The sequence below is a fragment of the Callithrix jacchus genome, chromosome 14 (assembly GCF_049354715.1).
Source record: "Callithrix jacchus isolate 240 chromosome 14, calJac240_pri, whole genome shotgun sequence".
Taxonomy (NCBI): Eukaryota; Metazoa; Chordata; class Mammalia; order Primates; family Cebidae; genus Callithrix; species Callithrix jacchus.
The window spans coordinates 102,027,210-102,033,432 of NC_133515.1; positions in this window are offsets into that span (position 1 = coordinate 102,027,210).

Sequence of the window (6,223 nt, forward strand, 5' to 3'; positions counted from 1 at the left end):
GAAATAGCATGATGGCGTAGTTCCACAAAGCTCTCAGGCGGGAGCCTACAGTTTATCACACGGTAGTGTTGGTCCACAGTTGCTTATACAAGTGGCTCATTCAGAACTTCATCTTATTTAATGAGGCCTGATATAGGTGATACTGTGTGCATAATTATTGTAGTAGAGCGTATTAAGGAATACAGCATGCAAGGATATTTTTAATGGCCCCTGAAAGACAACTGGCGACCTTCATTCTAAAGATCATATTTAGCCAAAAAAATCCTTAGCTTGGGGAGGTGCTAAACATTTTTAAACCATTTGAAGCACAGCAAGAACAGTCTGGTCAAGAGGAAAGACAAGGCTTAAATTATGAAAAATAACAGGGACCCCAAATTGGATACTTCTAAAGCTTCAAGTTGAATCTACAATGGAAAAGTGACCTTAAGTAATATGGTCACTTTCAATGAACCACAGTTTTGTCATTTGTAAAATAAGAATTATTTGAATGATTGTACTAAATAAAGTGGATAATAGAAATAAAGCAACTAGCACAGTGCCTGTACCATGGAAGATAACCAAAATCTCTTAGTTGCTGTTGTGAAAACTATGGTTTTGTTATTCTCTAGTCATTACACACTAGCTATTAAAATATTTCTAAACACTTGCCATACTTTTCAGATTATATAATATTGAAAAAAAATAGTGCTACTCATCACTTAGTTGAGAGGAGTTTCACAACTGTCATCCATGGAATATGCCTGAATGTCAATTTTACGTGAACATACTTTTTATTTAAAATTGTATGGAAAAAATGCATCAACTTGCTCCCCCGAAGTAACATGTATAATTAGCTATTTTATTTCCTAAGAAATGTAAATTTTAATTATAACTAAATTCTATGCAATATATATTTCCAAAAAAGCTGTCAAATTAAGCACTGTAAGGTGTTTCCAAGATTTCCCTTTAAATAATCATTTGCTCTAAATCATGACTTTTATTGCCTAAAAATTGATATCAGCAGTACATGACTAGTAATACTTTTTTTATTTAAATGAGCAAGAATTAGCAAGGTACCAGTAGAATTAAAATCACTTCTTAGGGTTCTTTCAAAGAATACTATTAATTGAGCAGTTATTATGTATACTGTGCCAGGAGAAAAGAACTGGAGGAAGGAAAGGGATCCCTTAGTGAAGGGGGCTCTAACTTCAAATGCCTGGTCAATGTCTACCTTCTTTTCATTACACACTCTGTTCTTACGAATAACAGGATACAGTCCTTCTCTCCTTATGCAGGAAATATGTCTCAGGACATTGCTGCTCAGCTAGATCTTGGTTTTCTCCTCCAGGAGCATAAAAAGAAATTTAGAGAATGCAAAGTACAATGGCATTCCTTCATTCCTTCTTCCCTCCCCCCTTCCTTCTTCCTTCCTTCTTCCCTTCCTCTCTCCCTCCCTCCCTCCACAGCATTCTTTCTGCTGTAGTCCATTGGTCCAAGTAAGTCACAGGAGCCAGGCCTGGTGGCTTACATCTAATCATAGCACTTTGGGAGGTCAAGGCAGGCGGATCACATGAGGTCAGGAATTCGAGACAAGCCTGGTAAACATGGTGAAACCTCGTATCTACTAAAAAAAAAAAATACAAAAATTATCTGGACATGGTGTCACACACCTATAGTCCCAGGTCATCAGGAGGCAGGAGGCCGAGGCAGGAGCATCACTTGAACCCAGGAGGCACCAGTTTCGGGGAGCCACGGTCACACCACTGTACTCCAACTTGAGCAACAGAGCAAGACTCCAAAAAAAAAAAAAAGTTACAGGGCCAGATCAGATTCAATGGGGAATGACTCCAGCTCTTGGTGGCAAGAGAGATAAGACCATATTGTCAAAGAATATGCAATTCTGTGCACTTTTAACAGAGGCAAGAGAAGTGAAATCATTCATACTAATCACCTTTGTTTTTACTGGCTGAAATTTCATTGCTGGTTTTCATTTTGTTTTCTTGTATTTGGAAAAGACTAGCATAGACAGAATGCCACAGAGGATGCTGTCTTTGACACAAAAGAAAAAAACAATGTAGGAAACCTTCTAATATTAATTTCTGCCCTGCATTTTTTATATATTTGCTCAGTCCAATATCTTTATACTAGATGAATATGGAAAGGAAAAGGTTTAAGGAGAGGAGAATTATGGTTTAAACATACTGCGTTGAAAATGACTGTGAGATATCCAGTTGGATAACTTGATAGTTATGTTATCTCTGGTGTTCTCTGTCTTTGTTTTATTTATTTATTTATTTATTTATTTATTTATTTTTTCCTTCTTAGTCTTTTTTTTTGCATTTTAGGTTTTGGGGTACATGTGAAGAACATGCAAGATAGTTGCATAGGTACACACATGGCAGTGTGTTCTGCTGCCTTCCTCCCCTTCACCCACATTTGGCATTTCCCCCCAGGCTATCCCTCCCCAGCTCCACGCCCCACTGGCCCTCCCCTATTCCCCCCAATAGACCCCAGTGTGTAGTACTCCCTTCTCTGTGTCCATGTGTTCTCATTTTTCATCACCCACCTATGAGTGAGAATATGCGGTATTTCATTTTCTGTTCTTGTGTCAGTTTGCTGAGAATGATGTTCTCCAGATTCATCCATGTCCCTACAAAGGACATGAACTCATCATTTTTTATTGCTGTATAATATTCCATGGTGTATATGTGCCACATTTTCCCAGTCCAGTTTGTCATCGATGGTCTTTGTTTTAAACCCTTCTGCCATCCTCAACTATGGGCACGGAACAAAATCATCACTCTGTTTTACAATCTGCCAGCTCAGATTGCTCCGTCCAGGAAAAAAAGTATGATCACACATGTAATTTTTGACGAGTTTTTTTCTTCTAATAGAAAGATGCTATTTTGTCAATGGAGAAGAGTAAGTATTCTAATATTGGATCCATAAATTAGAAAGTGGCCTGGAACACCCTAGCAAGTTCAATTTGGAATAGAGACTTAGCATGTAACTACTGTTTATAATTATGTTTGTATCTATATTTGGTCTTGTCAGGAGTGAGGAATTTTACTAATAACAAACAGAAAGGAAAGCTATGCCCCAACATGACGTGCCTTATTGACTGTTTTTACGTTGTGTAGACAACCGATGTGGTTTCCGGCAAGTTAGGTACTTTGGCAATCATTTTCTGAGAATAAAAAGTCTATTCTCCAGAGTTTTAAAAGCCCAACTCCATATCAGACTGGATTGTTGGGCTACTAGTTCAGGGATCACAAAATTATGACTCACAGTTATAATCGGAACTATTGCCTGTATTTGTAAATAAAGTTTTATTGGAACAAGGCCATACCCATTTGTTTGCCTATTGTCTATGGATGCTTTGGCACTGAAATAGAGACTATATGTCCTGCAAAGCCTGAAATCTTTCCTTTCTGTTTCTTTACAGAAAAACCTTACTGATCTTACGCCTATTTCATCACTAAGGAACTTTCCATTCTCATTATTCAGAATTCTAAGATTCTACGAATTTATTCTGTAGGCTTGGGGGCTTTATAGGTGTTTTGGTAGGGGAGAGGCAGTGATACGCACGTCCTAGAAATGTTAACCTGATGGTGTTTAAAAGATCAGCAGAAGCATGGAGAGGATAGTGGCAAGACAACAACTGTTATTACATATCCTGAGTATTAATTTCTACCTAGAAACTCAAAATTAAAAGAATTATTATATGAACTGGACAGGTGAGGCATCAGGGTATAGTATCTTACTTAACAATTTTGTCTTAAATCAACACTGCTTACAGACTTAATTCAATGAACATGCCTGCCATATTGCTATAACATTTTCCCCCCAGTGAACAAGCAGGGATATCATGGAGTGGCTGTCAAATTCCAGGAAAATTACATATGAAATTTAAAGGGTAAAGACAGATAAATCCTCAAAAGTACAGCTTACAGGAGATGCTGTTTATATTTTTCTATTAAGATATTGCTCTTTTCCTGTTATTTGCATTTCCCTATAATGTCAGCAATCAGTAAAGATTAGTAGCAATAGCTTATCAGTTAATGACAAAAACAGCTGGGTCCTATCTCCCTTGATACATTTTAATCAGGTCACTGAAAGGAAACTCAGCAGCTGAAAGCCATCTATTTTCCTTGCAGTGATTGCATAATATAATTAAAAGTATTTTATCCGCATCTCGTGGCAGAAGAGAGAAGCTCTATGCATGTGGCCTTATAGATGTGAATTGCCAGCATTTTTAACACTTGACGAACTTGTCACAAAAATCATTACATCATACTCTAAGACTCCATTAGCTTTTTGATGCTCATGCTTGCTGGCTAGTCAGTGAAGAGACTTTACTAGTGTCTGTTGAAAGAATTCATGCTCTCCACTCATCAACTCTCAAAGTCACAAAAAAGATACAGATACATCCAGAAAATATCACATGGTGTACATCCAGCGGGAGTTGGGGGGAAGGCACAGGCAGGGGGTAGGGGGAAGGCATGGGAGCCCCTTGAGATTGAAATCAAAAGAATAGAATTCTCTTTCTAGCTACTTAGTAGCTGCATAAAGTGAGCAAGTTAGTCGCATTTCTGGGCCCGGTACCTTTACATAGCAAACAGGCCTTTACATTGAATTCCCAACTTACCCCATTATATCCTTTGCAATGAGATGCCTTTGAAGCAAGTATACATGTACTACATAAAGGGCTGCCTGTTAGCAAATTAACATATTAATTATCCCCATATGCCTCTCACAAGTAAGGCAACCACCTTCTGACTTCTGCATTGCCGATTTTTTATCTTCAGATAAATGGAATTGTGATATGTGTTTCTTATGTCTGGTTTCCTGCTCTCTACATACCGTTTTTGAAACTCATCCATGTAGTTGTATATATCTTCACTCCTTTCATTCGTTTTCAATTCTATGAATATATCACCATTTGTTTGTCTATTTACTGTACTATTGATGGACATTTGGGTTGTTTCCAGTTTGGGGCTATGAACATTCTGAAATAAGTTCAAATTACTATGAACATTCTGAAATAAGTTTTTTGGGGACACTTATTTTCATATCTCTTAGAAAATTATCTAGGAGGGACAATCCTGAGGAGTAAGGGAGGTGAATGTATGAGTTTATAAGAAACTGTTGACATTTCTTTCATAGTGCTTATCCCATGTTACACACCCAGCAGGAATGTGTGTGTCCAGCTGCTGTAGATATTTGACAAAATTTAGTGTTGTTTGTGTTGTAGTCAAATCAGAGATATGAGACATGTGAGGTGGCCTCCAGGGAATAACATGCCAGGCTCCAAACCCAGTCACCAAATAACTTGAAAAAGCAAGGAGGGGTGACTGACCGGTTTGGGCGTTGTTTTATGAGGAGTAGAGCTGGGGTGAGAGTTACTGCATGTAAGTGAGAGTTTTCATGGTTCAAACTTTCAACCAGTTTTGTCTTTGTGATGCAAAGCTTTCTAGTGAGCATAAAATAGTATCTTCTTTTAGTTTTAATTTACTTTCATCCTATGATTAATGATGTTCAGCAAATTTAAATAACCTGCTGATCACTCGCATTTTCTTTACTATCAGTTGAAAACGATTGCCGATTTGTTTCATTTTCTTTACATTGGCGATGTGATGGAAGCTTTATGTTTTGAATTTGAGTCCTTCACAAGATATGTATGTCTATATAAACATATATAAAACATATACACATGCACATGTACATGAAACACATGCACATGGAAAATATTTTTCATGCAGAACAATTTTGTTTGCTAGTGATGGTCTATATTACAGCTGACCCATAAACAACATGAGGTTAGGGGGAACCAACTTCCTCCATAGTCATAAACTGATGCATAACTTCGGACTCCCCCAAACTTAACTACTAATAGACTGCTGTTGACAAGAAGCTGTACCGAAGACATAAACAGTTTATTACCATGTATTTTGTGTGTTATATGCATTATGCATTATATTCTTACAGTAAAGTAAGCTAGAAAAAAGAAAATGCTATTAGAAAAACTATAGGAAAGAAAATATATTTACTATTTATTAAGCGAAAGTGGATCATCATAAAATTCTTCATTCTCATCATCTTCACATTGAGTAGGCTGAGGAAGCGGAAGAGGAGGGTTTGGTCTTGCTGTCTCAGGACCTGTAGAAGCTGACGAGGTAGAAGAGAGAGACAGGAGAGACAGCCACGTGGTGAAACTTGATGGAAATAAGTCATAATTTCTGTC